Source organism: Miniopterus natalensis, chromosome 15, assembly GCF_054644295.1.
Source record: "Miniopterus natalensis isolate mMinNat1 chromosome 15, mMinNat1.hap1, whole genome shotgun sequence".
NCBI classification, from domain to species: Eukaryota; Metazoa; Chordata; class Mammalia; order Chiroptera; family Miniopteridae; genus Miniopterus; species Miniopterus natalensis.
Window position 1 is genome coordinate 48,066,726 of NC_142095.1, and position 10,105 is coordinate 48,076,830.

The 10,105-nt window shown below is 45.1% G+C and overlaps 1 pseudogene; it reads left to right on the forward strand.

The window, feature by feature from the left end:
- The first annotated feature begins 9,361 nt into the window (after nt 1–9,361).
- On the forward strand, nt 9,362–9,591 carry LOC107530425 (small nuclear ribonucleoprotein G pseudogene; annotated as a pseudogene).
- Nucleotides 9,592–10,105: the final 514 nt, after the last annotated feature.

The window sequence follows — 10,105 nt, forward strand, 5'->3', positions numbered from 1 at the left end:
GTGCTCCTCACTCTTTCTGGGAGACCCCTGCTTTAGCCCCAGGTCACCTGAGTAGCTACTCCTCCAGAATTTCAGCTTTCACCTGACAGTCCCAGCCACACGGTCCCCTGGGCCACTGTCCCCTCCAAGGTTCCACTCTCTCAGGCATCCCTGACTTTTGGATTCTGATAACACCATCTCCTCTCCTAATTCCTCCAGTTCTACCTGTAGTAGCACCTTCTTGCATTTGGTAAACTGCAGGTTGGCTCACCTTTCCCTCTTCACTTTCAGCTCTTCCAACACCTCTGCAACTAGATCCTTAGGTATTTTCTCAGCTTTATTATTGAGGTATATTTGATAAATAAACTTATGCTTTATTTCAATCATAACATATAGAAATAAAATTGTAATATATTTAAAGTATATTATGAGAAAGGATTCCCACAATAAAGTTTACTAAACCAGATCCCCATGCTAAACTCTTTCTATTGAATACAGGCAAGGGTTTCTGTATAGTCCAAGAAGATGGACTATAGCATGTGAGATGGCTTCCATGAGGTATCTAAACTTTTGAGGCTAAGTCAGCGACACAGGCATGAAAAAGATTCTGAAACTAGGCTGTGATGGCAAGGACCCTCTGCACTTCAGAGGACCTTTAGTTCAATGGATGTTTCAGAAGCAAGATGAAACAAGGCGCTGGGTGGGCTCCTCTCCTTCTTCCTTCCTCAGCCCCTTACCCAGCTTTGATATTCTCAGGGTGCAATTCTCAAGCTATAATGGAAAACCCATTAACAATTATCTTCATCCTCACAATAAAACACACCCTAGGAGAAGCTTGGCTGCTTCCTCGAGAATAAAATAGAAAAAAAGGGAGGCATTAATAGATTAATAAATTATTGAGAGCTAAATCCGTGTGTCAATAGCATCCTTTGCAAACATTCTTCGATGACTTTTGTAGGACTGAAAAATGAGCTTATCTCACCTCAGTTAAGTTGCCTGGCTCTGAATATGTTTGATTTTTTTTCAGACATGAGAGAGCAACTCATTTTGCTATATAATCAAAGGGCTTAGAAAAACCTGGGCAACATGACAGCGGAACATGCACAGAGGCGATGGAGCCTGAAAGCTGACCCCATAGGCTCATGAGTCCAACAGGCCTGGGTTTGAATCCTAGCTTGTCTGCCTACTAACTGTGGGACTTTGGGCAAGTTATTTCAATGTCTGTGCCTTAGTTTTCTTAACTTTAAAATGGACAGATTAGCACCTATCTCTTTGGAGAGTTGCAAAGATTAAATGAACCAATTTTGTAAAGTATTATCAAAGTACCACATTTGATCCTTAGCAAGATCTAAGGAAAAAAAGAGCCAAAGAAGCATGAAGGCATTGCATCTGACTTCAGACCCCTTGGGATGATGAGAACCACAGGAGGGAGTTTGTTACACGTGTATAATGCTGGGCAGCAGCTGTGAAATTCTGATTCTAGAGGTCTGAGGGTGAATGTTAACAACCTGAACTTTTAATAGAGTCATACTCAGGGGACTTGGACGCTTATGGACCAAATATCTGACCATGAGAAACACTCTCATTTTTGCTTCATTCTCTACCTATTTGCAAAATTTCCCTTGGTTCCACTATTTCCTTTAATCAGTGATTTACCTGAATGCTAAAGCTGTTTCCTTCATCCATCATGTTAGGAGAGCAGAAAGGAAATCAGACAGACTGGGCACAGCTGGTGGTTAAGATGCTTACTGACCATGTAGCTTCGGACAAGTCACTCCATCACTTGCAACCTTAGTTTCCTCATCTAAAACCAAAATAATAATATTTGTCCTATGTACCTCAGGCTGCTAAAAGGACCCATGGAGAAGAAGCACAGAAAAGCATTTTTTAGACAGAAGTCCCTGCACCAATGTGAGTTGCTTTATTATGTGGAGCCAGGCTGACTACAGTCTCAATTTACTGAGGTGTAAACAAAGATGGGCTCCATTTTTTCTCTGCTACTCGCTTTACATTGTCAAAGTTCACCTTTCTCACTCCTGAGCCAACTCTTTTAATGTCTCTGATTTCAATCCATGACTTGGCAGTCGCTTTTGGTTATTTAAGTAGCAATCTCATTTAAGTGACCCCTTAGACTTTCCCATCTTCAATCTCATATTCTGTTCAGCTCAGAGTTTACCCCCCCGCCCGCCACCAGCACAGGCTAGATTTATGGTACCAGGAGTCTGGGGTGGAGGGGTATGTGCCCCACACTTGCACCCCATCCCAAACCCTGCCTCGGAACAAGGAGGGAGAGGGCTAATGTTTCCTTAGGTCCTTACCTCAGGGCACCATGCTGTCCGGCTGCTTTCCTTGTGGGTGGTGATGACCCCTTCCTAACGTGAACTGTCCTTGGTGATGTTGACTAGACTGATCTTCCCCTGCATTTAGAAAGCCGATAGCTCATGGTCTGAAGAGTCAGTGTATGTTTGCGCAGGCCCCAAAAAGCCAACCAGCGAAGGGCTCAGTCCCCAGCAGCTCCCCTGTTATTGACTATAACTCACAGGATCGGCCCACGTTTTCCTGTTGGTGCCATCAAGGCACCTCCTTTGCCACAGGCCCGTTCTCCCCGCACCTAAGCGGTCTCCAACAAACCTGAGGCCCCCATTCTCACATTTTCTCCACCCCATGTGGGCCTAGATTGGTTTCCTCTTAGGGACACACCACCGCTCACTGCAGTCATGCCTGTTACCCCACGCTGGGAGCAGAGCAGAGCGGTGAGTGTGACTGCTTGGGGGAAAGCCAGTGACGCTTCTCTTTCTTTCCTGCAAAACTTAGCTTTCAGAAATGATCCTCTCACTACCATTCCCCTGATACTTTGGCTTTGAGTAGAAAAACCAAAGGAGTCCTACCCACTTTTATACCCCCAAAGGAGAGAAGCGACCATCAACAGCAGTTTATGAACCCAGCCTTTTCTCAGCATTTCTGTAACAGGTCACAGTCATTTGGCTGAATGTGAGGGTGCAGGGTATGCTTTGATTTCAGGTCAAGGTTATAATCAATTCCTCAAAAAGATCCACTCGAGACTGCCTAATACATGCTCCTGATAATTATCAACAATAGCCAGGGTGTTAGGTGAACAAGAGAACCACTACACTACGAAACAAGGCCAATAATATCAAATAACTATGTGTGGGGCTAGGTGGCTACTTGGAATATTGGGGGGACCATTTTGTAAAGTACATGATTTTCTAACCACTGTGCTGTATATCTGAAACTAATACAAAATAATATTGAATGTAAACTATAATTTAAGAAATTTTAAATATATATTAAAAAAATAGCCAGAATGTTTCAGGATTCCCCAGTAATGGGGCTGTGGCACCCTTAGGGCTACTCCCATTGTGCACCTAGTAGGATTTCACTTCTTTGCCCCTTTCAAGTTTGATATGGTCATGTGGCTTGATATGGCTTGAAACTGTGTCAGTTCTGGGAAGAAAACTTTAGGACCCAGTGGTGCACCCCACATTCCTTCTTCCCTTGCCATAGCAACCAGCAGCATGCCCAGTGGTCCAGCCTCTATCAGCCTGCACCACTAGCTGAGGCTGAGCCTTCTTGAGACATTAAGTGTGACATGTAGGTTTTGCACCTGAGACTTTTGGATTGGCACTGCTGCATAATCTAGCCCAGAATGACTAACCCAAGGGAGTGGGTGGGAATCAAAACACCTAAATAGAAACTCCCAAAGATAACCCAGCCAGTTTGGTATAATGAATGCACAATGAACGAGCAGGGTGTCACAGATCAGCCTCATCTTAGAAGATCTGAGAATAACTGAGAACAGGGGACACATCACATTTGGCTGCAGAGATAAGGAACCACTTTTATTAACGGTGGTCAAAATTCTCATTTATTTGTAAGACTGCACCATATGGTCTCATCCTACGGATGCCCTGGTGATGAAGTAGAGTGCTAGTGGTGGGGGGGTGCAATGTTTGGGAACTCAGTATAAGTTTAAGTGATTATGAAAAATGGAAACTATTTACTTTCTTCACTGAAGATTCGGCGTTTTGTTTTGTTTTTCCTGGCAACATTGGGAAAAATTGTCAAAAGTACATGTCCAAATTTTAAGAATTTGGAAAGATCCTCATAAAAAGCAATAGGGTATAAAAGAATGAAAATACAATCCATGGATGAAGAAAATATTTGCCAAACACATATCTAATAAAGGACTTGTATCTACCATAGACAAAGAACCCATGAAGCTCAACAATAAGAAAACAACTAGGCCAATTTTAAAAATAGGCAAAAAACCTGAACAGACACCTCACCAAAGAAGATATATGGATGGCAAATAAGTCTGTGGAAAGATGTTCACCATCATACATCTTTAAGGAATTTCAAAGTAAAACAACATTGAGACACCTCTATACGCCTATGAGAATGGCTGAAATTAAAACAGACAAACCCGACAATACCAAATGCTAGCATGTTGGTGGAGCAACTGGAAGTCTCACCCACTGCTGTTGGAAACGCAAAATAATGCAGCCACTCTGGAAAATGTGTTTGGCAGTTTCTTACAAAGCTACACACAGTCCCAGCACATGACCCAGCCATCGCACCGGACATGTTCCACGATGTGTTTGGGGAGCAAATGGCCAACTGCTAGCAGCTGTGATCAAGTCAAAAGAAAAGAATGCTGTATGTTAGGAGAGAAATATTTTGGAACTAGGCAATTTAGCTCCTCCATTTTGCAGACTGTGGGCCCTTCAACAGGTTAATTAATCATGCTGGGTTTATATTTTCCTACCTCTAAACTGGAATAATAATATAACACTCAGAGAGTTGTTACAAAAATTAAATGACAGGATATATGAAAAGTCCTAAGCATTGTGACTGGCTCAAAAAAATGGCAAGCTGATGGTCATGAAGATGAGGTTAAAGAGAGGGAAGGAAGAAAAGTGACGAAAAGGAAAAATAATTTGAGGGTGTAAAGGGGTCCAAAATATTGCAGGTTTTCCGATTCGATGAATATCACTACTATTATCAGCAACATGAGGCTCTAGGTTCAAGTAAAACCCTACGGGTTTGAAAAAATAATAGGAAAAAGTAGAATGTTCCAAAATAACTTCAAATTGTATATGAATCATATTGAAACTGCTCTTTTTTATAGCAGATGGGGGCAGAAATCCATCTAACTAAGCCTTAAATAAAAAGAAAAAAAAAATCTCTGAATATTTTCCCAAATAAAACATTAAGTTTTGGGGGAAAGTTGATATTTTGCCTTCTTTTCCAACTTTATTTTCACTTTAAATATCTATGAAAAGTTAAAATAAGAATTTGGGTGTACTTTTTAAAAAAGAATCCCCCTTGCTGCTTTTACAACTTCCCGATGTGAACGGTGTGCCTGTGGACGCAGAGGAGCTGGGAGGAATGCCCCAGTTTCCGCAGTGAGGGCTGAAAAGTTCTAACTGTTGTCAATGAGGCGTCTTATGCCCTGGATTTGCTGGAGAACCTCTATTTTAAGCGACTCCTCCTATTATCCTGTTTCAGGAACTCTATTTTTCAAATACAGGGCCTGATTTTCGCCTGGATGCCAAACCACAGGCAGTCCTATTATTTGTGGCTGCATCAGGCCCTGTATTTAAAATGCATTACCTCATTCTGCTGGGGATAAAACTGAGGCTCAAAGAAGGCAAATAATTTGTCCCCAGTGCCCAGCCTGTACTTGATAAGCCAAGATTGTATTCAAATCGGTATGATTTCAGAGATCACACTTTTACCCACATATTTAATTCTTGGTTTTTCGAAACCCGATGGTTCAGTCTTTGGGATGAATCCCATTCAAAAGTAAAATTCAGCAGGTGAAATTAATTTGAAGAGAATCCCATTATTTTCTCAAATCTATGAAGAATATTAAAGAACAGCTCTGGCCTGTGTGGCTCAATGGTTAGAGCATCAACCAGTGCACTGCAGGGTTGAGGGTTTGATTCCCGTTCAAGGGCACAGGGCAAGTACTTGGGTTGCAGGTTTGATCCTCTGTCCCAGTCGGCAACCAATCAATGTACTTTTCTCTTTCTTTCTCTCCCTCCCTCCCCCATCGCCCCACCCCACCCCACCCCACCCCACCCCTGTCTAAAAAAAAAATGAATGAAAAAATATCCTCAGGTGAGGAGTAACCAAAAAGAAGAATATTAAAGAACAGCTAATGCACAGTTCAAACCCATGAAGCCCTCATTCTCTGCTACTCTCATAGCAAAGCTGCCCTGTAACGACCCTCAAGCTACCCCCCTCCCCAGCTCTTTCTTTGTTCCCAGCCAGGTGCTTCCTCCTACCCGGGGCGAGTCGCACTCACCGCTTCAGGCCTGGCTCCTAACCTTCTCCCTTTCCCGTCTCTCTCTCCATCCAACCCCACCCTGCTAACTCCATGCTCCCAACTCGGCGCCCCAGAAGCCCGAAGTCTTATGAAGCCAGAGCTTCCTTAAGGAAAAACTGGCTTCTTCATTTTAAGCAAATGTGGGGAGAAGAGAATTGCTGAACCTTCTCACATTGTAAATGCTAATGTTTTGTCTTCACACTTGTGAGATCCCCCATGTCAGGCCCTAAATTTCACTCATTTCTGAATCTCTCACGTACAGCTTTTGGTTACTGTCCTAAATCACATTCCAGGGACAACCCTACTTTCTAACATTATATACCCAGGCCTTTGTGGTAAGGCTTGTGCCCTCAGAAATTTAGGAAACCTGTGTTTCCAACAATTACCCCTGGACACTCATCAAATTTTTAACAGCCATTTTGGCAGGTTATATTTTCCAAAACTGGCTGCAGTAATGTATATCCCAACACAGCGGGACCCTGACACTCCTCTATCAGGGGGTAGGGCTGCTGTTCTCTCCCCTAGATCCTGAGCAGACTTTCATAATGGCCTCAACCAACAGATATCAGTGCAAGTGGCAGGGCCTTCCGAGGCTGGAGCAGAAACCACATGTGACTTCAGCCTTTTTCTTGGGTCCTTCACACAGAGGAAGCCATGGGCGTGCACTGCAAATACTTAAACACCCTGTGGAGAGGATCTGGAGCCCCCAGCCAATAGCCAGCACCAACTTACCAGGGTGTGGGTCATTTTGGGAGTGGACTTTTCAGCCCCCATTAAGCCTTCAGATGACTGGAATGACTCAGTGCCACTCTGGGATAATATCTACACTCCGTGACTTCCCTCCTGTGGTGGAGGAAATATCCATCCACCAGGTCTGGGCGAGCAGGGGCTTCGGGAAGACAGCTGTGAAAGAATGCTGCAAGTCCAGCAGTAACCTGGGGGTGACTTCAAGGGCAAGGAGGCATTGGTGTTGCTCTGGGGGACAGAGGCAGAATTGGGAACCATCAAGAGATGTAAGGATTGCTGAGAAAGGGATACAGCATGCTGTCGAGAAGGTTCAGACAGGTTATGGGGAAATGTGTCATTTTCCAAATAAGCCTTTTTCTCGGAAGAAGGGTAAAGGAAGGTGTCTATATATGTGGAAACATAATTTTTGCTTTCCTAGTCTCCTCCCCTCTCTTGGGAACCCATTTGTCCTTTCTTTGGCTCAGGTTCCCACTCTGCGTGGCCCAGAATGTCTCATCAAACACAGGAAAACAAGCCTGCCACAAACCATTAGAAGGGAGAAAGTGGGGCTGCAAATTCACTTTCTGAGACACTAACCTTCCTGTGAAACTAGGAAGATCCCCCTTTGGCCTGAAGCAGCAAACAGCTGCTTGCGGGAGACTCATTTTGAAATTGTTTCTGAATCCGTGTGTCCCCTTTTATCTGCAAGGCATACAGGACCACTCAGGTTTCTTCAAGCTATGAGGGTTACTACGAGAATAAATATGGCATAAGCAAGACAGCTGGACAGATACCACTTTGGTTCTTGACACACAGACACAAGCAACACCATGTTCCTTAATTTTCCTGAATCAAACATTCCCCATGCCCCATCACCACGATGGTGGGAAATTTTAATCCTTTTGGAGAAATGGGTGAAAACTCTGGGACCTAAGGAAGTCCAGTAAGCCTGGAGAAGAGCCCCTGATATTCACTGTCCTTTGTGGGCAGCCGCCGGGATGTTCCGTGCTTAAAGTCCTGCCACTCATTCAGAGCTGCTGGTGCAGTCGCTCCCGTTAGGATTTCAGCTCCCGAGGCCACAGCCCGGGGTGCCAGCTCTGCAGACACCCACGTGCCACTGGGCGCTCAGGCTGCCGCCCTGGGTGCCGTGTGAGCGGCGCCCTTTCCCTACCCGCCCAAGGAGCGGCGCCCAGGGCTTGCTCAGGGCCCTGGCCTCTGCCCCTGGGAGCCCGTCCTTGGGACACTCCAAGGGCAGCTGGTGAGCGTCCTCAGCCCCAGAACAGGTAATAAGAGGGTGCATTTTCTACAAAAACATGTAAAACTATAATAAAATCCACAAGTTTGCTTTTTTTTTTATCACCGCCCAGCAGGCAATTTAAAAATACTCCTCTCTGCCCAGGGGCAGGCGGTCCCTTCTCACCCTCCGAGGCCCCTGCCTTTGGGACAATCGGACATTGTGTCCCTCTGCGCCGAGGCAGGGCGGACGGGCTTTCTAAGCTCTCCTCGCACGACAGAAACTCGCACCTTTCTGATCGCGAAGAGTCTAATGGCCGGTGCCCGGGACGGACGAGTGCAGGAGACCGGCCTGGCGGGCCGGGACACGCCTCAGGGGCCTGTCACAGCTCGATGTCGCACGGAGCTCGGCCCAGCCCATGGCCGGGCGGCTTACAAGGTGGCCCACGCTGATCCTCTCGGGGGAAACCTCGTTTGAGTGACACGCAGCACGCAGACAGTGTGAGGTTTCGCCTCCAGAGTGGAGTTTCAGCTTTTCGGCGCCTTTCCAGGTGGGCGGGTCAGGGAGGAGTGAGGGGTCCTGCTGGTGCGGCTGCTGCACAGCCCTCGGAGTTGCTGAATAAGACCCCCTAAGGTGAGCTCCCGGGGCCTGGGGGAAACCTCGTGTGCCCCTTAATCTCCCTTTCGGGACAGGAGAGCCAACACCATCAAGCTGTGGTGTGTTTCTGTGCATTGTTTACACTGCTCTGCCCCCCGGCCTCGGTGGGGTTGCCTTCTCGTGTGGCCTAGCGGTGTCGCCGCCTTGATCTTCCGAGGGGGTGCTCTGGGAACGTCCCCTCTGTGAGTTATGTGGGCCTTCCTGCTGTATTTGGGTCTTGATTGCTGTTGCCCTGTTCATGGGCAGGCTCATCCCTCAGGCTTTCTGACTGTGAGGCTCAGCCGTGCCCATGACCACGTTGTGCCAACTGTTATACAGGTGATGACAGAACAAAACAAGGCAAAACAAGACCAAACTGAGAACAATACAAAAAAAACCCAAAAAACAGGTATCTTTGTGCTTGCGTAGACGCCATGAGCAAAGCTCACCCTCCTCAGTTAAAAAATTTGTGGACAAAAAGTTATGGTTGAAATTAAATGGTGGCAGACGTGTCCAAAGACTAGTGTGGGGATTTTATCACTTTATGAATCTTGTGATAGATGGATGTGTGGAGATGGCAACTGGTAGGAAACAGAACGATATCTGAATGGTGGTGATACAAGGAAACAGTGTCACTGTAGCAGAAGCCTTGGAACGAGTATAGCGAACGACTGTTTTCACCAGGAAAGCAGCTGCTTCCACACGGCTCCTCTCCACAGCTCCGGTTTCCTACAAGATAAAAATCAAGTTGTGTCCATTTTCACATTGAACTAAAACAGAATACTAAAAGACATGAGACCAAAAGAATTACAGGAGGAAAAAAAAAGTGAAAAAAAGAATATGAGAAGAAAGAAATAGACTTAGAATAAAAATGAAAAGAAAAAATAAATAAATAATAATAACTTTGAAAAGTAATAATATGAATAAAATAAAATATAGGCTAGAAAAATAAAAGAGGAAAGAAAAAATAAAATATTAAATTAAAAATAAAAGATAAAAGAATAGAGAAAGAGAAAAAAGAATAGAATAAAGGAAAGGGGAATAAGAGATATGAAAGAAAAAAGAGAAAAAAGAAAATAAAAACCTGTGGCTATGCTATGCATGGAGCTTACCGGATGTGCTCCAACGTGGCTGAATCAGCCTCCTGAGAGGTTCTCTGGTACAAGCCAGTGAATTGC